This window comes from Vombatus ursinus, unplaced genomic scaffold, assembly GCF_900497805.2.
Source record: "Vombatus ursinus unplaced genomic scaffold, bare-nosed wombat genome assembly UNPS02001287.1, whole genome shotgun sequence".
Lineage (NCBI taxonomy): Eukaryota > Metazoa > Chordata > Mammalia > Diprotodontia > Vombatidae > Vombatus > Vombatus ursinus.
The window spans coordinates 6,997,693-7,025,451 of NW_020941065.1; the positions used below are offsets into that span (position 1 = coordinate 6,997,693).

Consider the following 27,759-nt stretch of genomic DNA (forward strand, 5'->3'; position numbering starts at 1 on the left):
GAATCTGTTGCTTACCAGAAAGGGGTGAGAGGGGTGAAGAAGAGAGGGAATGAAATTGCTGAAATTGGCAGCAGGGAACAAAACAGGGGGGACCATGGGGAAACAGTTCCAAGAGCTTATAAACCCACAAACATTCATATCTTTCAACAGTGGTAGTTTCTGTGTGGGTTGGGGGGAGGAGAAAGCAAACTACAACCCAGCTGTTTCTATGAACAAGGCTTCCACAAGGCAGGCAGGTGCTCCACCTAGTTGGTGCCTGTATTTCTTTAATTTCTTATCCCTGCCCTCATTCCATTCATAATTATGAGTGTTAACACTAATTTCCCTCTAATGCTTCAGTCCCATCACTCATGCCAGGCTTTCAAAGAGGTTTTTATGAAAATCTTGGTAAAGGTCTGTCCTCTTGCTCTCACTAGAGATTTCCAAATTTTAGGCTACATAGTGTTTGATGCTGTCAATAGAAAAAAAAAAGTTTTACTTTATCAATGTAACTTATTACATTAATATTAATTATTGTTAAAGTAATAGATTAGATTCATTACAATCCACCTGCTGCTCCCAAGCATCTAATACACTTACTTGTACTTGCCAGAAAGTACAATATTTCTCTCATCTTTCATTTTTCTTTGAAATAAGCAAGCTGCTCATTTTGGTTTTTATAATATAGCAGATGCACAGGATCACAGAACTAGAGCTGGAAGAAATTTTAGTCTGTCTGGTCCAAACCTCTCACTTTACAGATGAGGAAACTGAGGCCTAGAGAGGTTAAATGATATGCCCAAGATCAAATAGTGTCAAGGTTTGAAAAACTTAAAAAAAAAAAATTCATGCACAAAGAACAGGTATGTGGCGTTACATGGTCATTTCCCAAACTGGAGAACAAGGAGATAAAACTCTCACAAATGACATGAGAGACATAGATGAAAATCTTTGTGCCTCTGTCATTTTCTTCAGCTCTGAGTTCAATCAGATCAATTGCTCATGGGGATGTATGTGACAAAGAAGTTAAGAATCACTATTTCCATCTTTTTTTTTTTTTTGGCATGGAAAATTTTCCCCTGATTTCAATGACATAGCTTAGAATTTCCTGGAACTGTCAAACTGGGTCCAAACATCTTCTTGGAAACCCAATTACACTTGTAAGCTACTCCCAAGTTCAAGTTTTGTGACTAAGGATAAATCATTATCCAAATATCGATGCCTCCTAAATTGGTCCAAATTTCTCCACTTTGAGAAAGGACTGAAGGACCTACTTTAAAGATTGTTTTTTTTTGGGGGGGGGAGGCAGTGAGTGGGAGGGAGGGGGGATAAACTGTTGATTAACCTCCTTTTCTATTTGGGAAATTGGTTGAGAGCTAGAACTCCAAAAATTTAAATTTATCTCAATTTCATCTCCACAGACTCTGTTCCACATCATACCTGCCCAAGAATGCTTCCCACAATGTTTCCTAACAATGAGCTTACAGCCTTTGCCCAAAACTCTCCAAGGAGGTGGAGCCCACCATCTCCACAAGCAATCCATTCTCTGTACTTTCGGGCAATTCTAAAGGTTCCAAAATTTTTCCTCAATCAAAGTCTGAATTTGCTCCTCTGTTTTTTGTCCTCTTTGCTCCTATTTCTGTCTTCTGGAAATGTCAGAAAAATTCCAATACCTCTTCCAAGTGACAGCCCTTTAAAAACCTGAAGACAATTATCATGTCATCCTGAGCCTTTCCCTCTCCAAACTCAATCAATTTTTATGAAGTACCAACCAAATGGCAGGCTCTTTTCTTTGCTAGGTGATGGGGCGACAAAGATATAAATTAAGTAGTCCCTTCCCTTAAGTGAGAGCAGCTGGGGGCACCATAGTGCATAGAGAGCCAGGCCTAGAGTCAGGAAGACTCATCTTCCTGAGTTCAAATCTGGCCTCCGACACTTACTGCTTACGTGACCCTGGGCAAGTCACTTCATTCTGTTTTGCCTAACTTTTGTCATCCGTAAAAGCAAGCTTGAGAAGGAAATGGCAAACCACTCCAGTATCTTTGCCAAGAAAACTCCAAATAGTCATGAAGAGTTGGACATGACTGAAAAAAATTGAATAACAACATTATATGACTGATTCAGATTATAAACTTGTTGGGGAATTACCGTCTTGACAAGACAGTGCCTAGCCCTAGGATGTACACATATTCTCCATTTCTATCCTGCCACAAGCACTAGACTGAACATGCTAGGCACAAAAATGGTTGATGGATAAAATGCTCTCTGAATGAATGAATAATGAATAAATTCTAGTCTTAGGAGCACCACCATTCCCAAGTCAGTGACATCGCTCTTCATTTGCATGATTCGTTGGCATAAAAATGTTTACATTGGTAATCTTTATTAGAGAGACCGCCATTGCTGGAGCTCAGTAACACAATGGGTAGATCTCACAGTAGAATAGGTTAGGCAAGTCAACCAGTCTCTTAGGGCTTCCCTTTCTGCATCTATAAATTGAGGAGGTTGGTCTGGGTGACTCCGAGGACTGTTATAGCTGAGAGGGATCCTATGACCTTACACAATGAGCTTGAGGGGTCCTTCAAGCAAAGTACATAACACACATATATTTATATTATACACATATATATTATAAACATATTTGTGTATTTATAACATACCATGTGTTATATTACAAATATACATTTATAATAGATGGTATATATTATAAAACATATAAATAGATGTTGTTGATGTGCTGTTCAGTTGTTTCAGTCATGCCTGACTCTTCACGACCCCATTTGGGGTTTTCATGGCAAAGATACTGGAGTGGTTTGCCATTTCCTTCTCTAGCTCGTTTTACAGATGAGGAAACTGAGGCAAACAGCGTTAAGTGACTTGCCCAGGGTTACCCAACTGCTAAGTGCCTGAGGCTGGATTTGAATTCAAGAAGATGAATCTTCCTGAATCCAGGTCCAGCACTCTATCCACTGTGACACCTAGCTGTTCATACAAATATATATTTATAATATATTATATATAAAAACATACATGTATAACATATATATTATAAACATACTAATATATCTATAAGTAGTTGCAACACATTTTATATAATATAGTTATAATATATGGTATACAAGCATACAAAATATTTATATGTATTTGTAACATACTGCGTATGACACATATTTATAACATAGTATATATAATACATTATAAAACATACACATATATTTATATGTATTTGTAATATATTGTATATATTATAAACACAACACACACATGAACTTAAAGACTAAACTAGGCCCAAACTCATCAAGGGGGTTGATCAATCACCAGTCTAACACAGTCCTTAAGTCTGAGTTTTGTTTACAGCCCAGCACCTCCAGCCAAAGACTAAAGATATCAGTCAGTATCTCCTGTTTCAAGATTTAAGAATGAGTTAAGAAACTGTAATCTCTGAAAGAAATGTTCAAAACATTCCTATGCTGCGTAATTAGTCCAGTATCCAAACAGCTCTGAACCTTTGCCAGAAAGCCTATCCTTGCTAGACAAAGAGTGAATTTCATTCAACAGCTCCTCAGAGGCTTGTTCTCAATCTCAAATTCCTTTTGAGCCAAAAAAAAAAAAGTACTAAAATGTAATCTGCACAAAGCAGCCTCAGGTTTACTGGCATTTGAAGACTTTGTGGTTTATCTTCCTCATTAAAGGCCGAGACCACTGTCCTTCCTCAGCTCCTGTTGCTTGGTTTTTGAAAAAGTGCATTTCTCAAAATGCCTCATTTCCACAGAACTGCAGGGTTTTCAAGTTGGACAGGGCCTCAGGGACAATCTGGTCCCGCCTGGGTCTGAATAAGAATAACCACCCAGGGCTCAACAGGCCTTTGCTTGAAAACCGTCAGTGGATGGAAGTCATCTACACTGTCAGGCAGCCCTTATTCCCATTAGAGAGAGAGCTCTGATGGTTAGGCCATTTGTCACAGTCAGGACATTTCTCCTGATAGCAAGCCGAAATTTACCTCTTTGCAGCCTTTACCCATGGCTCCTATTTCTGCACTCTAAGGCTGAAAAGACCCAGTCTCATCCTTTTCAGGACAGTTTTCCAAATATATGAAGATAGCCCATTGTGACTCTTCCCATCCCCCTACCCCCTGTCTGCCACTATGTCTTTTCTTTTCCTTTTTTTAAAAATTTTATTTATTTATTTATTTATTTTTAGGCAATTGGGGTTAAGTGACTTGCCCAGGATCACACAGCTAGTAAGTGTTAAGTGTTTGGTCTGAGGCCAGATTTGAACTAAGGTCCTCCTGACTTCAGGGTCAGTGCTCTATCCACTGCGCCACCTAGCTGCCCCAACCATGTCTTTTCTTGTCCATGGTGAACATCCTTTGTTCCTTCAGCTGACCCCTTTATGACCCCCATTTTATCTAAATAAGATTAATTATTTTATCCTATGGGGAAAACTGGCCTCCCTATTTAGATTCATAAAGTAGGTTCTCTTTAGGCAATATAGTCTCTGTATATATAAACACGTCTGCTATGAAAGGAAAAAAATGTTAAGCACCTATTATGTGTCAGGCATCTCATTTGATTCTCACTAACGCCCTGAGATGTGGGTGCTATCATTATCCCTATTTTACAGTTGAGGAAGCTGAGGCAGACTGAGAGGTTAAGTGACTTAGGCAAAGTCACAAAGTTAGTAGGTGTCTGAGGCAAAATTCAAACTCAGGTCTGTCAGACACTAACTAGGCTCAGTACTTTTCCCCATCAACTACCTCTAAGCGTAAAGGTCTTGCTCCAAATGAAAAAACAAAACAAAACAAAACCAAAAAAACAAACTTTAGTCCTTTGTCCAATTTCTGTCTTTTAGAGCTTTACGTTACCTTGTAAAATGGTATTCGATAAACATGATAATATTTGTAACGCACTTAGTACAGTGCCTGACACATAGCAGATGCTTCATAAATGTTTGTTCCACTTCTCCTTAGAGGTAGCTGGAGGCACAATGGATAAAGCACTAGGCCTGGAGTCGGGAAGACCCAAATTCAAATCTGGTCTCAGACGCTTACTAGCTGTGTAATCCTGGGCAAGTCATTTAACCTCCGTCTGCCTCAGTTTCTTCAATTGTAAAATGGGGATGATAACAGCCTCTACGTTGCAGGACTGTTGTGACAATCAAATGAAGTAATAATCGTAAAAAGCACTTGGCAGAGTGCCAGGCACATGGTGGGCACTGTATAAATACAGATTCCTTTCCCTTCCCTATACTAATTCTTCCATTAGTGAAACCAGTCTAAAGTTTCTTCTTTCGATATGACAGGTATTTCTCGGCTAGAGAATCCATCTCATCTATCATAGGTAGAAAACGAGGCTGAGCAAAGCATAGTCTCCACTGTTAAAAGGAAGTATATTCAAAGTAAAATTATAAGGGTTTTTTTTCTTTTGGGCAAGAAAATTTGTAATGGCTTTCAAATCGAAGCAAAATGTAAAACTGCTAGCATTTTAAAATTTAATTTTATCTTCCCTGTGATTAAACACATACATATGCAGGCAAAACTGGCAGATCTGGTAATAGAATATAGATATAAAAGTCCTCTGGTATCTGATTTCATCCCTGCAGGCTATTTCCTGAAAAATGTACCTTTTTAAAATAAAAACCTTTTAAAATAAAGGTTTTAATTTAATTTAATATAATCAATTGAAGAATGGCTGAACAAGTTGTGGTATATGGTTGTGAGGGAATACTACAGTGCCATATGAAATGATGACCTCATTGAAAGGCGTGGAAAGACTCGCGTGAAATGATAAAGAGCGAAGTGAGCAGAACCAGGAAAACATTGTAAACAGCAACAGCAATATTGCTTTAAGAACTTTGAGCAACTCAATCATTTTGACTATTATAAATACACAAATTAAAAATAAAGAACATACGAAAAAAGACACTATCTGTATCCAGAGAAAGAACTAATAAATAGATGTATAGAATAATTTTACATATCTATCTATCTATCTATATACCAATTTGTGTCTAATGGTAGCCATCTCTAGGGAGGAGTAGGAGAGGTAAGAAATAAAAGGAAATTTACGTGATAACTTTTGTTGTATATTTGGAGAGAATGGCAAGTTGTACATAGTAGATTTGCAGTTTGGTGTGCAATCATCTTTTTTATTGTACTGTGTTATGGAAATGCTTGTTTTGTTCCCTGAACTGAAAATAAAATAAATTTTTAAAAATAAAGGTTTTACTAAAGTGATCTTCAAATTCTGATGGAGAATGCCCTCCATTTCCTCCATAGTCATAATGTGATTTGGCGGTAGGAGCAGAAGAAATAATTCACCCCAAACCCAACATGGGGCAGTCCAGGACACATCATAACACTTTTTCCTGCAAGAAAGGCGTGATCACCAAGCTGAGACTCTGATTCTCAGACTTTTAAAACCAACACACTTGTCAAGTTTATTTCGGCATTTATTTTTCTCTTAAACATAACTGGGTAAGGAAGACATTTTATTAAGATTAAGGTCTGTGTATCAGCCAAAATCCCGAGCAGTGAATGGGTGAACTCTCCAAATCACTTTCTATGCTTAAGGGGATAGAACAGTGAGTTTTCTATCCTGAGGATACAATATCCTCCTGTACTCCAGGACTCTGACTTAGTCTGGGGAGAAGGTCATACTCTCTGCTCTTTTCAAGTGGAAAGCAGCTCAAAATAAATCACTACAGTTCGAAATAACAAGGGTGGACTATGAACACACAGATAGACCTCCCTCCAATTTGGACGCATGGCATATAAACCCGAGATGACATTTCAGGCAAATATCAAGTGAACCTAGGAGAAACTTCATCAAGATATGCAGGTAGTGAATGGACTCCGCCACCTGGGCCATAACTACAATGAGGTGGGTGTAGCAGCCCAGAAGCTACAAGGAAATTGGGCAGCAAAGAGGAGCCTCCACCTTTTCATAAATGGTGCCAGAAAGACAATACACTTTCCATCTCGGACATTAATTTAGAGCTATTGGGGGGGGGAGGAGAGGGGAGACAAAAGAAAAAAAAAAGGAAAGAAATTACTTCTCTATATGTTCTTTTGTTGGGGGGGGGGAACTGATTAACTATTCAGTGGTGCACTTTTCCCCTAGAAAAGAAGTTACAGAAATACTTGGTAAAAATCAAAGCTCTTTTCTTTTATCAGAGACAAATTAATTTGATCTCTAGAGTTTGGGATGAAAAATACAACTGAATACTACTGGATAAAGAATAAAAAAAATAGTTGGGACATTTAAAAATTATACTATCCTTTGATATGAAGGTGCTTTGCAAGGCTTAAAACACAATATAAAGAGGAGTTATTATTATTGTTTGATAGATGTAAAGGACTTAGCACAGTGCCTGACACATAGTAGGTACAGTAAAAATGTAAGCCATTATTATTTATTATTATCTGTAAAATGGGGATAATAATAATACAGACCTCCCAGGGTTGTTATAAAGATCAAATGAGGTCATTGTGAAGTGCTTAGCACAGTGCCTGGGACATAGCAAGCACTATGTAAATGTTAATTATTATTATTATTACTGTCCTCATCTGTAAAATGGGGATAATAGCACCTACCCTCCACAGTCGTTATGAGGACCAAATGAGATAATAATTATAAAGCGCTTGGCACAGTGCCTGGCACATAGTAAGTACTATATAAACGTTAGTCACTATTATTATCTATAAAATGGGGATAATAACAGCATCTACCTCTTAGGATGGTTGTGATTGTGAAGCACTTAGCCCAGTGCCTGGCACATAGTAGGTGCTGTATGAATATGATCCATTCCATAGAGTAGATATGACTAGGTGCTCCCTGCCTCTCCTCCCCCAACTTTGACTCTTCTGCAGTGTTCCATCCTGGGTCCATAACTCCTCCACAAGGGATCTATTCAACTTGCTAGGGGGCTTTTCTCTTGGCTAGGGGCTCTTAATCTGAGGCCTCTGATTTAAACAAAACAAAAATTTTTCTGACAATTGTATTTGAATAAAATAGGTTTCCTTTGTTGTCCTCCCTATTTGACTGTATGCATTAAAAAAAAAATGTGATTCTGAGAAAGGGCCCAAGGGCTTCGCCTGATTTCCATGAAATACCAGAAGGTTAAGAATCACTGCGTTCTAGGTCATTTAAGATTTCATGGTCAACACTGCCATGTAAGCTGGGTGCAGTGGCTAGAAAGTTGGACTCCCAAACCAGGAAGAGCTGAATTCAAGTTTTACTTCTGATACACCCATTGTGATCCTTGGTAAGTGCCCTCGGCAGCTCTCTAGGACTCTAAGCTGCCAACATGCCCTGGCAGAGGGAGTTGCTTTTTCCAAGCTCCTCATACCACTGATGTCCCTAGGACAATATGTCGAGCCTAAGATGCCCCTTTCCTGTCACACAGGTCTGGGCTGTAACCGCTCTTACTCCTGGGATATCAAACCTGAAAATGGTTTCAAGGGATTTGAGTGAAGAAGTGTGTGCTGAGTACAAGTTAGATTAGAGGAGACAGAATGATGAGTATTTGTATCTTCCTTTAAGACAGAACAATGCAGCCCCTGAGTTTGTCAATAAAACATTTAAACATTTCAGCTTAGCCTATGAAACAATGAGAGAAAGCACCCAGGCAGCTCAGTGTCACAGGAGATAGAGCATTGGGCCTTGGAGTTGGGAAGACCTGAGTGCAAATGGTCTCAGACACTTACTAACTGTGTGACCCTGGGTAAGTCACTTAACCTTGGTCTGCCTCAGTTTCCTCATCTGTAAAATGGGGATAATAATAGCACCGACCTCATAGGGTTGTTGTAAGGACCAAATGAGATAATACTTGTAAAGAGCTTAGCACAGTGCCTGGCACACAGTAGGTTCTTAAGAAATATTAGTTATTATTATTAGCTATTAAAAATACTTCTTCATTGAGGTCTCTATTTTGTCTTAGTACTTCCTCATTTAATTGGAGGATATAAGAAGAGTGAAATAAAGCTGCTTCATTACACATTTTCTTTGTACTGTTCCTATCTTCAGGAGCAAAGGAGCTACTCAGGGCTGCTGTCCTACTCACAACCAGTAGAAGTAAAAAAAAAAAAAAACCAACAAAACAAACCTTCGTATAAGATGGATCAAAATATCTTCCCATTGTTAAATCCTAAAATTTTTAGAGCTGGAAAGGGATCTTAGAGCTTATCTATTTGAAGCCTCTGATTTTATAAAGGAAGAAAGTAAAATGAAACTCAAAATAATTTCATAGGAATCTATGTTTCCTCCAGACAACCACCTTTTATTAAGCACCTACTGAATGAGAAGCACTGTGCTAGCCACTAGAAGGAGTACAAAGTTTTAGGTCATACATTTTCTAAGCAGTGTTTTAAATTCCTGGGAGGAACAAAGTATCATGCCACAAACCTCCTCTGTACTCCCCAGATAGTCATGATAATAGGCTTATCTGGCCCCACGCAGTAGTTGGGTAAAGAGGAAGCAGGGCCACACAGAGGAAGGAGAGCACTCAGCAGCACATGAAGATTACAACATTAGCCCAGAACGGAATATGAGGTCTTATTCAACTTTTCGCGTGTTCCATAATTCAAAAAAAAAAAAAAATGGACAAAGGAGAGATAGGGTAAGAAAGTGGGCAGGAGGTGGGGGAGGTGAGGATAAGAACCAATCTCAGTGACCTAAGATCCTTTGGTTTGACAGCACTCATTAATCTTTATGGGGTCTTTGAGTCACAAACTGCCACAAACATTATGAAAACGGGTGACATCTGTTTCCTTTGGTATGAAAACAACAATTTGGAATTGATCTGATCTACGCTTCAACTGCCACCTACCAGGCGCCAACTCTATTCAAAGATACAAGCCCTTAAAGCCTCATTTTATGTTGCAGAGGGGGGAAAAATCATCTTGCCCATTCCACATTAGTTTCTGATGAGTAATCAGAGCCAAACAGTTTAAAAAGGCAAAAAAACCCCCCAAAACCAAAACCCAAACCCCAACAACCAATTGACCACCATTTTATTCAGCCTGTGTTGAACTAGGGACATCAAGGAATACAAGGAGTGTCTATTCTAACAGAGGCAATGAAGGGATATGTCTATATCAGTGAACATATATGTGTATATAGGGAATAAATGTAAAGAAAATAAACAGAGTAGTTAATTAAAAGGTAGTTTGAGAGGGAAGATGGAAAAGTCCAGGAAATAAAGGGGCTTTGGCATTCTGTTTTCTTTAAAACTAGAATATTTAAATATATACTAATATAATACACACACAAATGAAATATTATAATATATAAACACGTACTAATATTTAAATATAATACACAAATACATACTTACATAAAACATAAATATATGCTAATATTTAAACATATTAATATAACATACAAATGTCAACTTATAAAATGTGACAATATATAGATATGTACTAATATTTAAACATTTACTAAAATATTTAAAACTAAGAATATTTAGCTTCTGATTACTGAATAGAGGGGGAGATAATGAACAGATATAAGGGAGAGCAGTTTAAAAAGGTCAAAGGAACAACTAAAGGCATGGTATTATTATTTTACCAGTGTGTGGGTCTATCTTCACCACCTGATGTACACAAATAGCATTTAAAACTGAGACAATCTTTAATGTAAATTACTAGTGGTCTAGCAAACAAGAACTAGAAACAGAAAAATATTTCCCCCAAATGTTACCTTTTCTATCAATTTCTTCCTAAGGCTTCTGTCGGCACCTATTAGACGCTATTTCGTCACGCTTTAATTGCAAAGTATGATTTCTAACTTGCTGTTCTCCTGATTCAACTCTGTTTTTCTTAATAAACCTGTCCTGCAGGATTCTTTCTTTCTACACTTGTTATTTTAATTCCAGACACCTTTTAAAAGCCCAACACCAGAAACTCTCACCCCTCCATCCAGAGGCATCTGGCTCAGTCCTTGAGTCTTTCCTTCAGTTGGAGAACGACGTAAGGAGAGGGAAATCGAACTTCCTCATCACACGTTTTCTTTAGACTGTTCCTCTCTTAAGAGTACAAAGAGCCTCTTGGGGCTGCTGTCCAACCCACAATGAGTAAAGAACTAGCAATCTTCTTGAGTTGGGTGAGCACAATTTGTCAAGCAGGGCTCTATCATTTCTGCATCTCTCCCAAGATGGTGAGGGTATATGGCAGAACCTCATGCAATTACCACCGAAAAGGTCCTTCATCTTTTCCAGCAGCAGATGCTTACTATGTGACCCTAGGCCAGTCCCTTAACTTCTCTGTGCCTCAGTTTCCTCGAAGAAAATAGGGGTGATAATATGACCTACCTCCCAGATACGGTAGGCACTAAGCAACTCCTCCCTCCCTTACTTCCTTTCTTCTTTCTTTCCTTCCTCCATTCCTTCCCTCTCTCCCTTCCTCTTTTTCCTTTATTTATTTATTTTTTCTTCCTTTCCTTCTTCTCCTCCTCCCTTCCTTCCTTCCCTCTCCTCCTTTCCCTTCCTTCCTCCATTCCTTTCTTCACTCACCTCCCTGCCTTCCTTTTCTTTCCTCCCTTCCTTTCTATTTTCCATAATAATCCATAATCACTAATTTCTCAAGGGTTCCAGATAGCCTAAGTTTTTACTGTTTTTGTTTTCTTTCCCCATCCTGGAGGAGTGGGTAGACAGTTGGCACTGAAGCCAGAGGGAAGTGGCTTCCACTTTGACCTCTGACACATACTGGCCATGTGACTCTTGGCGAGTCATTTTATTTCTCCAAGCTCCAAGCACTCTTCACAATTCTAAACTTCGGAGAAGATGATGACTTACGTTAGCAGAGGGAGTTTCCACCTGGGAGTTTTGTATACTAAGTGAAATCACAGGCAGAGTCCCTATCTCTAGGCTTCTTTAAGTGTGTGTGGTCTTTGATTGCACCTCATTTAAAATCCAATTAAATATTTGAATTGTAAGGACTTCCCCAACGCCTCTGCAAATAGTGCTGGTGCTAAACAAAACTGCTAAGTAGGTGAGCTTTGACTTTGGAAGGGCCTTCTGCTCCCCAGACTTACCTCAACTTTCTCATCTGCTCCCTACCTCTTAAACTCCCATCTCTTCATGGTGCTGGCCAGGTTATCAGAAGCCCAACCATCTGTTTAAACACAAATTAATTGAATAATTACAGATAACTGAGTAATGTGTTTCGCCCACACTTGCATTGTTAAAAGAGGCTATTTATTTTATTGGAATAAATCTCTAACTGATGGAATTCCAGACAATAGGAAGTGATGTTTTGGGGGTAGAGGACCTTCCCAATCCTTGTAAATCATACTATCTGCTTTTACTTTCTACAGGTGGGTCCTATCAGTAAAGTCCCACAATGGGATTTGTAACCCTTACACATCTGAAAGTTTTGTGGAAGCAATATTTCAACAGATCCCGGAGCTCACAGGCCTGGGTACCTCTTCCACTGCTGTGGATTCCAACCCAATGCATCCAGGTCTTTTCCTGTGATGGGATACTTATCTGTGACTTTCCATACATCCTTCATAGAGGATCTATCATCTGGGAGCCATCTCCAGTCATCCTGATCTATATCTGGCCACTGGACCCAGATGGCTCTGGAGGAGAAAGCGAGGCTGGTGACTATGCACAGCCCACCCTCACTCAAATCCAATTCACTTGCAAGTCATGGCATCACCTTCCTGATGTCGTGGTCCTCTTCCAGAATGAAGGACAAAAACAACAACATCTATCATTCAACATGCCGGAGACCTTCCCTGGTTCTTTTAATATTTTGTGGATGCCAGTGCAGAAGCAATATCCTCTGGAGATATCACAGGGGCAACAAACCGTTTCCAGTTCTGAAGTCTCCCATCTCAGTTCCAATAGCTTGTTTTACATTTCCTTGGACCTGAATGAATCAAGCTTTGTAATTCTGAGCAATGGGGTTCTTCATTTCACTGACTACTCCAGCCCACACTAAGCTCTTCTCCAAATGGCTTTGGATGGCCTGTTCCACCCCTTCTAGCAATCACACATCCTTCCTTAGGTAGTTGTCTGCCTAAAAGGTGGGGCTCCAACTCTCCAGGGAGATAAGATAGGTCTCTTGGGTTGTTTGAGAACAATGGTCAATCTATTTGACTGGTAGAGTGCTAAATACATGGTAGATGCTTCATAAATAACCAGACTGAAAATCCATGGAGGATGGGGGCTACACCTGTGCTTTCACTGGTAGAAGGCATTTCCAGGGCAAGAAAATCTCTCCACCAGTGAAGGTTGGCAACTTCTCTGCAGCCATTAATCTTAGAGAATTGTTTATATCACCAAGAGGGAGAGGCGGGGAGGGAGAGAGGAAAAAAAGGAAGGAAAGAAAGGAAGGAAGAAGGAAGGATGGATGGATTTATTAAGCGCCTACAATCTGCCAGGCACTGTGCTAAGTACTTCACAAATACTGTCTCATTTGATCCTCACAACTACCTTGGGGTATAGATGGTATTATTATCTCATTTTACAATTGAAGAAACTGAGGTAGACAGAGGTTAAATGACTTGTCCAGGATCATACACTAAGTATGAGGCAGTAAATGGCTAGTAAGTGTCTGAGGCAGGATTTGAACTCAGGTCTTTCTGACTCCAAGGCCAGCTTTCCATGTTCTACAAAGATAGGCTGGAACCCAATGAGAGGACTTTAAAAGCCAAAAGGAAGCCTTTGCTGGTCCTTCCCACTACCACTCACCCAACCTTAGCTGTTAGTACCTTCTCCTCTGAGATGTAGTACCTTCTCCTCTGAGATGACCTTCCCATTTACTCCGTATACAACCTGTATGGACCTAATTATTTACATGTTGTCTCCCCTGAGGTCTTGAGGGCAGGGAATGTTTTTACCTTTCTTTGTATCCCCAGCATAGCTCCTGACACAGTAAGACCTTAATAAATGCTTCTTTTTCTTGACTGATTGATTTTATCCTGGAAGCAAGATACAGTCACCAAAACTTCTTTAGTAGGGGAATGACATGGTCAAATCTGGGCTCTAAAGTTCTAATTTTGGCAGCTGAGTGGAGAAAGAATTAGAGAGGGGAAAACTGAGGCAGGCCACTAATAAGACTCTACAGACAGGGGTGATCAAAGATCTGAACTGGGTTAGTGATTGTGGGAGTAGAGAGAAAGGGACAAATGCAAATTACCTCATAGAGGTAGAATCAACATGGCTTGGTATCTAATTAACTGCATACAGAAAACTTATCTTCATTCATTGATCTGAAGTTGGTACAACTGAAGCAACTGCTTTTGCCAAAGATATCTAAAGGCTGAAAGCTTCCAGGATGTGGACTAGGAACATTCCGCCATACTTGGTGCAAAGAGATCAAGAAAGCTAGCTTCTTTAGAAGCCATGAGCATATGTCACCATGGCTACTCTTAGCCAGGATTCCAGTTTACAAGCAGGTACTGCCATCACTCTATATGCAGACTAGACTGAATTGAAACCAATTAGAACATGAGGAGAGCCAGCTAGCAAACAAATCAGGATTCCCATCCTCCTTAGTCTTTCCTCCAAGACTACTTCTAGTTTATCCTGTATCGTTTATCCTATCTTGTTTGTTCATAATAATCTGCATATTGTCTCCCCCTACTAGAGTGGGTTCTCCTTGGGAGCACAGACTGGTTCTTTTTTTTTTTTTTTTTTTGCCTTTCTTTATAATCCTAGGGTACCTTGAACATAGTAGGTGCTTAATAAATGCTTTTTAATTTGACTTGGGGTCAAGATATTTTAGGGGATGAATACATAAAACATCCCAATCAGAGCCACTGCTAAAGGGCCATCTTGGAACTGACAGAAACCTGGAGGATGTATATGAATACATTTAACACTCCTAAAGTCAAGTTCACACTAGACAGTTGCCTGTTTCACTGGAACACTCCCTACTTGGTTGGCCATTTCAGGAAGTAGGCCAAGCCATAAATACAAGCAGAGAATGAACTCTGACCGCCTATGATAAGATTTCTTCTGTAAAAGATTGAGTCCTTCACACTAACTGTTCCATGCCAGGATGATTCTGCTGCCATCCCACTTGTGCGTGGGTTGAAATTTGCCATATCTTGGTGGGGGGGGATAAGATGATTTCTCAGGGCTCTGATGATCTGGGGAAAGGCTTGGATGGAGACAGTCTGCCTCCCTTTCAGACCCCACCCATGTTGTTTAAACTACTTCTGCTAATTACCTCATCTGCCCTTAATATTTGCCCTAATAAAATATTAATCAAGGAGGTCCACTATAGTAATAGAAAAAATCTCTCAAGTGCTTGTGTTAACATGTTCATTACTCTTCTCCTTGTCCTAATGATGAAATATTGTGGCTGTCTTTATTTCACTATTGTACTTAAGCCCATTACAGAATTTTAAAGCTGGAAGCCATCACTAGGTTGTAGCTTAGCTGCTTTAAAAATATTATGCCATCATTTTGAGTCAGGAGGAAAACATGGGCAAGCAGTCAATGAGTGGACTTATACAATGTCTGGTTAATATAAAAGTGCTATGTACCAGGCTACATAACATTGTTATAATATGAAATGGCTTTCAACTCACTTAATATAACCTGAACTTTCCATATAACCAGAGTTGGTAAAGTTAACATTTCCTCTGATATCCCCCAGAGATTACTATTATAATGCAAGAAATCAGAGGAATGATATATATTTTGGCCAGGAAAGACCTGAGTTTGAATCCTGCTTACTTTGTGTGACCTTGAGCAAGTCATTTACCCTCTCTTGACTCAGTTTCTTCATTTATGAAAAGGAGATAGCAAATATGTCACATGGTTGTAAGGATCAAATGAGATAACTTATAGAAAGTACTTGGAAACCTTAAAGTGTCACATAAATGCTAGCTATAATAATAGTAATCATAATTAATAATAATTGTTGTCATCATCATCACCATCATCATCACCACCATCATTCAGGATTCTAAATGTTGACCGTCAAGAAATAGTTATTATCCACAGAAATGTTCCCCAACAAGTACAATAAATGTGGGATATTTCCAATTAGCAATTTAAAATGAGAAATGAGCCCCAAGTGCTAGCAGTCCAGCTAATAATACAGACAGGGCAACTGAAGATGTTGGAGGTTCTTGGGTTTTTTGATGTGTATACATTATCAAGGCTGCTAACAAAGAGCTCTCTTTGGACAGGTTTGTCTGCATGCATGTGTTATATAACAAAGGCTTCTTCAGTGGCCTGTGGGTAATTTCGAGATACTATTTAACCAGAGGCAAAATCTAGGAAGGAAAGCCCAAATCAGTCATCACAAATCCAAAGTCCTGGAGCACTCCACCCTGTCCATACCCAGCACTCAACCAAAAGCCTTGAAAGACCTGCTAGAATTAATGAATATATATACAGTATCTGTTACATGCAAGACACTGGGGTAGGGGTATAATAAAATGTAAGCATCTTAATAATATGCATTTATATGACACTTTAAGGTTTGCAAAGCACTTTACATATTAACTCATAGTACACCACCAAGTGAAAAACATGATTTGGAATGAGTTTTCAGAATAAAAAATTTCAACTTGAAGTAAATGCTTGAAGAAGACTAATTGATAGTTCTGTAAAGAGCATGCAAAGACTGTGAATTATTAAATTCTAGGCTTACTTTCTGACTGGCACATGGTTGGGGGTAAAATCTTCTAGTCCCACTCATGACTTAACTTTTTCTCAGCATTTAAAAAAAATAATAATAATTTAGAGAACCTCCAACCTAGATGAAGCCATGTGTTGGTTAATTTTTTTAGCAGTGGTTTCCTCTTTGAAATGTTTAGATGGTGATATCCCCACTGATTTTTTTTAAATTATTGATACATTTTGTTTGGACACAACAATCAATTCCTAACAAATCCCAATTCTCCCCATAAATCACGTCCCCTAAGCCAGCTAAGAAAAACATCTCATAGGGAGATGGAAACTGACTCTCTAGGTCACTTGGCACTTTTACTGATATTAATAATAATAGCTAAGATTTATATAGTGCCTACTATGTGCCAGGTACTGTGCTAAGCACTTTTTACCAATATCATCTGATTTGATCCTCACAACAAGCCTGGGGTGTAGGTGCTGTTATTATCCCCATTTTAAAATTAAGGTTTTTGTTATTCAGTTATTTTTCAGTTGAGCCCTACTCTTCATGATGCCATTTGGATTATTTCTTGGCAAAGATACTGGAGTGGTTTGCCACTTCCTTCTTCAACTCATTTTACAGATAAGGAAATTGAGGCAAAGAGGATTAAGTGACTTGTCTAGGGTCACACAGCTAGTAAGTGTCTGAGGTCAGATTTGAACTCAGGAAGATGAGTCTTCCTAACTCCAGGCCCAGCATTCTATCCATTTTACCACCTAGCTGCCCTTACAGTTGAGGAAACTGAGGCAAATAGAGGTTAAGTGACTTGCCTTGGGTCATATGGCAAGGAAGTATCTGAGGGTGGATTTGAACTCAGGTCTTCATGACTCCAGGTCTAGTACTCCATCCACTGTGCTACCAAACTATTTAGTGGTTGTCAGCATTCTGCTTTTTAAGAGGGGCTTTTATTCACTCACATGCACTATCTTATTTTTCCTCATGCTGGCTACTCCAGTCTTCTAAATCTGCTGACTCTTTTGTCTGTCTCCAAACGCTTTTTTTTTCCAACCTTTTTCGTGTGTATGGAATACCTCATAATTCTTATAAAGAAAAAGCGAGTCTCTAGGTACTTAAAAATAAGACAGAAGCACATCGTATTTCATGAGAAGCAAACCCACTAAGTGCAAAGAAGATGAATTTGATGGACATGCAAACCCAACACACATGCCTGCCGCCTGCCTTTGGGGCAGTTGCATAGTGACCAATCAATGCCATTATTCATCTTTCTTAGTACATGGCTAGTCCACAGGTTTACAGGTGAGACAGCGTAGGTGGCACCTGGCAACTCAGTACCACTATCTTCAAATTTACATGAAAGAGGGGATCTAGTTTAGGAAACAGTACTGCTAGCTTGACTTTTCTCAGATATGATGAATGGCAAGATTGGTAGGCATTGGTTCAAACTTTCTAATCCCATAATGATCCACATTTTTATACCACACTGGGCAAAAAAAGAAATAAAGTTCAAAATTTTTCTTTTCAAAGTAGCTACCACCAAATATAGGCCTTGAAGTTACCATGCATCCAAATATTCAACCAAGCTATCCCCATAGCTCAATCATCTTTTAAACCATGGCACTGTTGTTTCTACCTTCTTATTTGACAGCCCCTTCTCTATACTCACACTGTTACCACTTTAATTCAGGTCCTCATTGCTTCTTGCTTGGATTATTCCAACAGCCTTCTAATTGATTTCCCTGCCTCAAGATTCTCCTTAATCCAATCTGCCCTCTAGCTCAGTTACCAACAAGATTTTCCTAAAGCTTTGATCTGACCAGTTACTCCCCTCATTTGATATTCCAAGGAGCCTCAGTGGGTTCCTATGACCTCCAGGATCAAATATATTTTCTCTGGCATTTAAAGCTTTCCACAGCCTGGCCCCCTTCTTACACTTGCCTCTCCTCCAGACATTCTATGGTCAGGCCACACCAAACAACTTGCTCTTCCTAAATTATGAAGCTTCATCTCCATCCTCTGGGCTTGCCCCCTTCTCCCACCCCTGTCTGAAACTGTTTTCCTTCTCACTTCCACTTCCTTTTATTTCCTTGGCTTCCTTCAAGATCATATTCCACCATCTGCAGAAGGTTCCTCCCAGGGTGTATGGAGCATTGATGTCATTGGGCCTCTTCAAAAATGAAGGATAAACAACTGATTCCCCCCCCCCCCGCCATTCTCCTGTGATTATCTTTCATATACTCTGTATGTATCTTGTATGAATAGAGTTATTTTTGTCTCCCCCACTAAACCTTGCATCCTTTCAGGGAAAGGACAGTGCTTTTGCCTTTCTTTGTATCCCCAGGGCTTAGCATGGTCCGTGGCACAGAATATGCTGCACTTAATAAATTCTTGTTAACTGACTGACGACTCAGTGACCTCTAGATCTCTTTCTGCCATGATTTTTCAAACTCAGGGCAGCTCCATCTTAAATATTTGCATGGTTTGCTTTTGTTCTCTAGTTACATTTCCCTGTTCATGTCCTTCCGGAGCTTGTGCTTAATGCCCATACACTCTTTCTACTCAAGGTTAATTTAAATTTTAATCTGGTTCTCCAAGGTGTTGGCCAGTTGTCACCAGCAAATATAATAAGTATAGTCTTTTCAATCATCTAAGTCATTAATGAAAATGTTAAACAGTATTGGGCTAGGACCAACCCCTCCCAGGAGATACACTATGCTTAGCCTAATGATGACGCAAATCCTCTTTCTAGGATAAACTCTCTGACTAACCAACTATATTCCCAGGACTGGGATTGGAATCTGGAGAAACTTGGTTTGCATCCCGCCTTTGGAACCTTACTAGCTCTGTGACTCAGTCCAATTCACCCGCCCTTTCCATGTCTCAGTTTCCTCATATAAAAAATGGGCATAATCACAGCTGTAATACCTACCTCACAGAGTCCTTGTAAGGCTCAAATGAGAGAATGCAGGCTAAAGTGTTTGTGAGCCTTAAAGACCTTTGTAAATGTCAGCTGGTCTTAGCAGAATTCCCACTTGACGCTAGAATGAATTCCCAAAAGCAGAGGAGTGCCGACTCCCAAGTCCATTTCTGACAAGACGAGATGATAATTTCCAAAATAATACAGATACTTTAGATTAGCTAAAGACAGACATACAGGCCTAGGAATGATGGCCACAGGGTGTTCACTAACTGGATGGCTATGGCAGAGGCCCACTTTCTTGACATATCCATCATCTCGTCTGCAAAACTTGTTTGGAGAGGCAGCTTGATACTTTGGAAGGGAGCTGGTTTGGGCATCAAAGGTTCTTAGTTAGAATCCCAGCCTGGCCACTCCATACCAGTGTAACTTTGGGCAAGTCACGTCACCTTTTTAGGCCTCAAACCCTTATTCGTAAAACAAGGGTGTTGAGACTAGGCGCTTGCCAGCTCTAACTCTATTGAGTCTGTGCTCTACCCTATTGTCTAACTGCCCATAGAGACAGGCCACCATTAAACTCCATTCCCAAGCAATATGAAAGTTGAAGGTGGGTAGGGTGACAGGGAGGGCCAGGGAAAGTTGGGTAACTTACCCTTCTTTGGAGCAGATGACAGTCAATGGTTATAAGTGATAAATACTTTGAAGTCTAGGTCACATATATTTGGAGCTTACTCTGGTATAAGCTATGAGGTATTAGAGGGAACTAGGTGACTCAGTGGATAAAGTACTGGGCCTGAAGGTAGGAAGACTCATCTTCCTGAGTTCAAATCTGGCCTCAGACACTGACTAGCTGTGTGACCCTGGACAAGTCACTTAACCCTGTTTGCCTCAGTTTCCTCATCTGTAAAATGACCTGGAGAAGGAAGTGGCAAACTGCTCCAGTATCTTTGCCCAAATGGGGTCATGAAGAGTTGGAAGTGTCTGAAATGACTGAACAACATGAGGTATTAGTCTGAGTCTATTTTTTTCCATACTGCTGTCTAACATTCTCATTGGTTGTGGTCAATTTTCCTAGATAGGAAAGGTCATGTCAGTCAGTCAACATATATACTTTTTTGTTGTTGTTGTTTGTTTTTGCTGAGGCAATCAGGGTTAAGTGACTTGCCCAGGGTCACACAGCTAGTAAGTATGAAGTGTCTGAAACTGGATTTGAACTCAGGTCCTCCTGACTCCAAGGCCAGAGCTCTATCCACTGTGCCACCTAGCTGCCCCAACATGCATTTATTAAGCACCTGCTGTGTGCCAGGCACTGTGTTAAGCACTAGGGATACAAAGAAGGCAAAAAACAGTCCCTGACCTCAAAAAGCTGAGTATAATGATGAGGATGATGGTAGCTAACATTTGTATAGTGCTTACTATATGCCAGGCACTCTGCTAAGTGCTTTACAATTATATCATGTCACTTGATTCTCATAAAAACCCTAAGAATTAGGTGCTATTATTATCCTTACTTTCTAGATGAGGGAACCGAGGTAAACAGGTTAAATGACTTGCTTAGGGTCACATAGCTAGTAAGGCCACATTTGAATCTAATTATAAACTAATTAGAGAAACTTAGGAAAAAAAATCCTATCAGATCTACGGATAGGAGAAAAGGTCATGAATAATAAGAGATAGAAAGGATCACAGAAAATAAAAATGGGTAATTTTGATCAAACACAATTTAAAAGTTTTTGCACAAATCCAATAAAACTCAAACGAAAAGTGAAACAATTTATTGGGGGAAAAGTATTTGCAGCCAGGTCTTCTCATCAAGGTCTCCTTTTCAAGCTATATAAGGAACTGCTTCAAATTTATAAGAATAAGAACCATTCTCCAATTAATAAATAGTCTAAGGATATGGACAGATGCTTATCAAGGGAAAAACCTCAGGATATCTATAGCTATATGAAAAAAAAAAATGCTCCACATCACTACCAACTAGAGAAAAAACAAATTAAAGCCATTCTGAGATTCCACCTCACACTCATCAGGATCAGCAAAAGTGACCAAAAAAGAAAAATTATAAATGTTGGTGGTGTGATGGGAAATCGATGCCCTAATGGTAGAGCTGTGAATAGGTCCAACCATTCTGGAAAGGAATTTGGAATTATAACCAGAAAGTTACTAAACAGCACATGTCCTTTGACCCAGTTATGGGACTGCTAAAGTCTACGCTGAAAAGTTATCAAAGGAAAAGGTCCTGAACATACAAAAATATTTATAGTAGCTCTTTCCGTGGTGGCAAAACAAACAAAAAAAACAAACAAAAAAACCCTGGAAACTAAAGGGCTGCCCACTAGCTGAGGAATGATTGATTAATTAATGGGGGGGTTGTGCTATTGTGCTATAGGAAATGAGGAAATAAATGATTTCAAAGAGATACAGAAAGACTTAAATGAACTCTTACAGACCAAAGTAAGCAGAACTAGGAGGACAATTTACACTCTATATTATCAATCAATATTATAAAATAAAGTATCAATGTTATAAAATATTATATTTTTATCAGTATTATATTATAAGTGAATATCAATCAATATTATAAAAATGAACATTTCTGAGGCCTTGTACGAACCGCTAAAGAATGAAACGAGCAGAACCAAGAATGTATACAACAACAACACTGGAAAGTCAAACAACTTTGAAAGCTGTAGAAACTCTAATCGAGGCAATGACCAGTCAAGATTCCAGAGGACCAATGTCAAAGCAGACAATTCTACTTCCTGACAAACAAGTGATTCATTTAGGGGCAGAATGAGATCCCCCTGCCTCCCCCCCCCCCACCCCTTGTATATAGCCCACAAGGGAATTTGTTTTGCCTGTTAGAAGGACTTTATCTTTCTTCACTTCTTCCAATGGATAGAAGGGTAGGAGGGACAGAAAATAGATTTCTGCTTTAAAAAAAAAAAGTAAAAACAGAAGATGAGGGGGTGCTACAGTTAGATATGGGCTGTGGCATGCCCTTTCAGAGGAGATCATTTCTGTTAGTGTTGCCTAATTATTTTACTTTGTTACAAGACACACAGAGTGGGAGTAACCTGGAGATGTTTACATTGTAAAAACAAAATAAGGTCAATAAAATTTTTAAAAAAAACCTACGTAAGTGGGAAAAAGTTAAAATGATGAAGTCCTCCCGGTTTCTTTATAAACCAACAGGTCTGGCTTGAAATTACTTTGTATCTGGTGGATAGAAATGTATGGAAATGAATTCTTAATAATACTTAAGCAAGTACTTGATTTGGCAGTAAAATAGTTTCTATCTGAACATAATGGTATAATTAAGCTCTTCCCCCAGCCAATTTAAGGAGGACCAAACAGTGGTTCCAGAAATCAATGACAAGCTGTTATAGGGAAGGCTGTTGACTGGGAAGAAATCTGAAGTTGACGTGTTGAGGGAGTCACCAAGAAGTGATGTGGGCATAGTACCTTGTATACAACAGGAGCTTAATCAGTGTTTGTTTAACTGAATTTGGAATAACTTTTGGGAGCAGGAAGAATACCCTATCTTAAAAAAAAATCTACTCTAGAGCAAGGGGCCTTAAGGAACTAGCTCTTTGCAGGTATCCTCAGACATGCTACATGGAAGACAGTGCAAAGGCTTGGAGGTGGGAGATGAAGAGTCATGTGTGAGTAACGGAAAAAAGGTCAGTATGATTATACTGTAGAGTTCATGGAAGGGAGTAAGATGTAAGGAGAGATAGGAAGTGATTGTAAAGGGCTTTAAATGCCCAGAGAAATTTATTTTATCCTAGAAGTAATGGGGAATCATTGGAATTTATTGAATGGAGGGTGACCTGGTCAGATATAAACTTTAGGAGGGAAAACCCACTTAGGTAGCTTTGTGGACAAGAGGCTTGAGGTAAGGAGATAAATTAGGAGGTTATTGCAATAGTACAGATGAGGGATGATGAGGACCCTGAACTCTGATGGGGGCTGGGTAGTATAGAGAAAAGTGTAAGAAAAGTTGGAGAGAAAGAAGCAACAAGATTTGGCAACTGATTGACTCTATGGGGTGAGTAGAGGATGCTACTGAGGTTCTAAATCTGTGTCCAGAAGGATGGTGGGTGGTACAGTCAGCTGACACAGTGGATAGATTACTAAGCCTGCAATCAGAAAGATCAGAATTCAAATCTAGCCTTACATATTTCCTAGCTGTATGACCCTGAGCAAATCACTTTAACCTCTATTTACCTTAATCTCCTCAAGTGTAAAAAATGGAGATCATAACAATACCTACCTCCCAAAGGCTATTGTGATGATCAAATGAGATAATATTTGTAAAGTGCTTAGGCACAGTGCCTGGCACTTAGTAGGTGCTTAATAAATGTTTATTCCCTTCCCCTTCTCTGGTGTCTTGGACAGTAACAGGGAAGTGTTGAATATGGATGAGATTTGAGACAGAGAGATAATGAGTTCTGTTTAGAACATGCTGAGTTTAATATGCTTAAAGAATACCCAGGTTGAAATGTCCAATGGGCATTTGGTGATGTGGAACTGGAGGTCAGGAGAGACACTAGATATGGGAGTCACCTGTATTAAGGTAAGTGAACCCATGAGAGCTGCTGAGGTCATCCAGTGAGAGAATACAGAAGGAAAAGAGGGCCTCGGAGACATTTCTGGTCAGTGGGTGTGCCATGGATGATGAATCAGTAAAGGATGAGGAATGGTCAGATAAGTAGGAGGAAGCAAGGGAGAGCTGTGTCTTCAAAGTCCAGAGGAGAGAGAATATGCAGGAAGAGAGGGTGTTGGACATTGTCAAAAGCTGCACAATGGTGATGACTCAGAAATAAAATACCATTAGGTTTTGCAATTAAGAAGTCACTGGTAACTTTGAAGAAAATCATTTCAGTTCAGTCATGAGGTTGCAAACCATATTTTGGAGGATTGAGCACTGAATGTCACATTGGAAAATTATTCTATGTTGTTATCGAGGCAGAAATAACAGGGGTCACCACTTGGTTCAAAACAAGGAAGAACTTTCTAATCAACAGAAATGATAGAAAAAGGAACAAATCAGCTCTATCATGAGAAGAGTGAGTTCCCCATCAGATAAATTATTATGCTAAATGACTTCTAAATTCCCTTCTCAGACTAAGCTTCTATAATCTCACATTTATTTATATTTCTTTTTTTTTTTTTGGTTTATTATTTTTAGGCAATTGGGGTTAAGTGACTTGCCCAGGGTCACATAGCTAGTAAGTGTCAAGTGTTTGGTCTAAGGCCGGATTTGAACTCAGGTCCTTCTGACGTCAGGGCCGGTGCTCTATCCTCTTCGCCACCTAGTTGCCCCAATCCCACATTTATTTAGAATTTAAAAGACAAATACATCTTAATGTCTAGGTAGGTGTGATTTATTATTATTATACATTAAAATAATTTGATCTAAACTGCCTAATTACAAATCAGGTCCCTTAAGAAATTCTAGTACTTTAAATCAACAATTTGATATGAAGGGGGTGGGAGAGATGCTAACTGAGTTATATGTATCAGGAAAAGCTCACATTTTCACACTGAGTTTCTATACAATCATCCAGAATTGAAGACGTTATATTAGAATAAAAGAATATCACCGGGTAGTTACATTGCAGACAATATGGAAGCACTCACAGTGTGGCATGTTATACATTTAAGTCTAATCCTGCTATTATCCTCAAAACACAAAAAGAAATAAATATCATCTTCATTTTCCAGACTCAGGAAGGTTAGGCAATTTTTCTAAGGTCACATGGAAAGCTTGAGACATAATCAGGAATAGAAACCAGGTCTTTTGTAATCCTAATTTAATTGTTTTCTCCTTTAGACTATGCTAAGCCCAATTTAGAAGTGTGGGACTCTTATAGGAAAACAGTGGGCAAACAGGAAAGATGTCCTAAGTGGAGAAACTTCCTTTTTGTAGCACTATCATAATACTGAATAATAATTAAATTAAGAGCAGGGATATTTTTTCCTTTTGCTTCTATCTACACATAGTGTTAAGCAAATGGACAAAAATCAAAGCCTTCTCTCAGATCTGGACTTTAGCTTTCTAAATATTCATATTTTATATAATGAAAACTCTATTTAAAATTTTTACAATTTAATTTTTTTTTTAAAATTTGGATCTTTGGCATCATGCAGACCCAAATGCAAGGTATTTGAGAAAGTAGGAAATCGGGTAGGGAATGATCACAATAAATATCCAAATAGAAAGCTCCCCATCTGTATTTTTCACTTTGATGCACATCACCTCAAGTAATCTGCTTACCAGAGTGGCTAGGACACAGTCAAGGTTTAATAAGTGTTTACTGACTGAGTGACTGGAAGAAGCGTCAGTGTGGCTACCAAGTCTTTGATCACCATGGCACCTACCAGTGTCTTGTTCATAGTGACTGTCCAATAAATATTTGTTGATTAAATAAATAAATCTTCACATTTATAATTGTAGTTTAAGACACTTCAAACACAGTTAAAATGTATTAGGTAACATATAATGCAATAGAAATATTTCTTGTTTATGAAGTTTAGACAAAAGTGAAAAGTTATCTGAAATTGAAACAAACTCTCAACCAAAAACTTGATCCAAATAGCTGATGATACCCAAATGCTCTCCCTTGCCAACTCTGCTTCTAGGATCTCCCTTAATGGTTACTGTTGTTGTTGTTCAGTCGTGTCTGACTCTTCCTGACCTGATTTGGGGTTTTCTTGGCAAAGATACTGGAGTGGTTTGCCATTTCCTTTTCCATCTCATTTTGCAGATGAGGAAACTGAGGCACACTTGCTCAGGGTCACATAGCTAGTAAGTGCTTGAGACTGGATTTGAATCCATGCAGACGAGTCCTCTTAATTCCAAGCCCAGCTCTCTATCAAATATCACCTTATAATAAAACTGTTCCAGATTCTCCCAGTTGTTAGTGTTTTTCCCACCCCCAAATTACTTTCTAAACATTTTTTCCTAATCACTTCTATGCATAGCTTCTCCCTCAGTAGAATGTAAACTCCTTGGAGGCAGGGGCTACTTCATTTTTTGTCTTTGGATCTCTAGAACTTATCATTGTGCTTGATAAGTGCTTAAAAAATGCTTGTTGAATTGAGGAAAGATAAAAAGAGCCCCAGAAAATATCATTTTGTGTATTTGTTTTCAAATAGAAAGAAATACATTAACCTTATGTCTCATCCTCAGTCTTTTTGTCACTAAGGCTGTCAGTTGTATAGAAGGTGCTGACCTGCATCAGTAAGAGGGCTTTCTGTCTTTCTTTGGAGAGTTCCTCATATCACTGAAATCACAGATTCAATTCCTTTCTCTAGCCCTCTGACCATTAGAAATGACTCGATTAGTAGATGGCCTCACCTTCCTGTAAATGGAGGTTAACAGTCCTTTCCCGAATTGGAGAAACATTAAGGGTTATTTCAAACCATTAGAAATGTTGACTCTGGCTTCTGATAAGCAGAATAAACAAACTCCTACCCACACTGGGACTAGTTTGTATTCGCCTTCCCTGCCTTCTAATGGAGTCAGCCAGTGTTAAGTTAGGTACTATAAAGAATATCACATACAAGACAGGACCCCTCTCCTCCAGAATTTTACTTGCAAGCTAGTTGGGAAGAAAAGACTAACACAGGAAACAACAAGAGTATAATATAAGACAATATGTAATTAAATGTTAATTATGTGCTATAAGACAGTTAAGACAGGCTCAGAGGAAAAAAGTGAGGGAGGAGTCCTGGGGTAGTTGAGGATATGACCTATGAAGTTGAGGATATGATCTATGAAGAAGATTTGATGTATGAACCCTGAAGGATGTAAAAAAAAAAAAAAAGACAGGAATGAGAAATGAGGAGAAGGAAGAATGTGAGCAAAGGAAAGGAGGCCAAAGATCACAAGAGTCATAGATTTCAAGCTGAAAAGGACCTTAGAGATGATCAAATCGAACCTGGTCATTTTGGAGATGAGTTGCTGATTTATGGAGAATTAAATGATTTGCTAAGATTAGATACCAACTAAGTTTCTTTCTGAGGTGGGATTTGAACCCGGGTCTTCTTGATTCCAATGTAAGCACTCTATCCACCATACTAGTCTACCTTCATTGAAATGAGCATTTGTGGACTGAAAACGAAGTGGGTATGCCTGGAGAAGAAGAGGTGCAGTTGAGAGATAATGGAAAATGAAGTTAGACAGGTAGGGTAGGGGCAGGTTATGGACGGCCTTAAAGTGGGGCAGGAGGTTGTGAATTAATGTAGTTAG

The 27,759-nt window shown here is 39.1% G+C and overlaps 1 protein-coding gene across 8 annotated transcripts in view; it reads right to left on the minus strand.

Moving 5' to 3' along the window:
* Nucleotides 1–27,759, minus strand: part of TAOK3 (TAO kinase 3) — a 240,464-nt gene that overhangs the window by 191,054 nt on the left and 21,651 nt on the right. For 2 of the 8 annotated variants that reach the window (XM_027863661.1, XM_027863651.1), the window contains exon 2: nucleotides 12,015–12,094. The exons of 4 other annotated variants lie outside the window; for them this stretch is intronic. The gene's annotated coding sequence lies outside the window, so the exon portion shown is untranslated. Of the gene's footprint in view, nucleotides 1–10,682; nucleotides 10,706–10,892; nucleotides 10,978–12,014; nucleotides 12,095–27,759 lie in introns of those variants that run through there. 2 more of the 8 variants (XM_027863656.1, XM_027863665.1) reach the window with 2 other exon arrangements.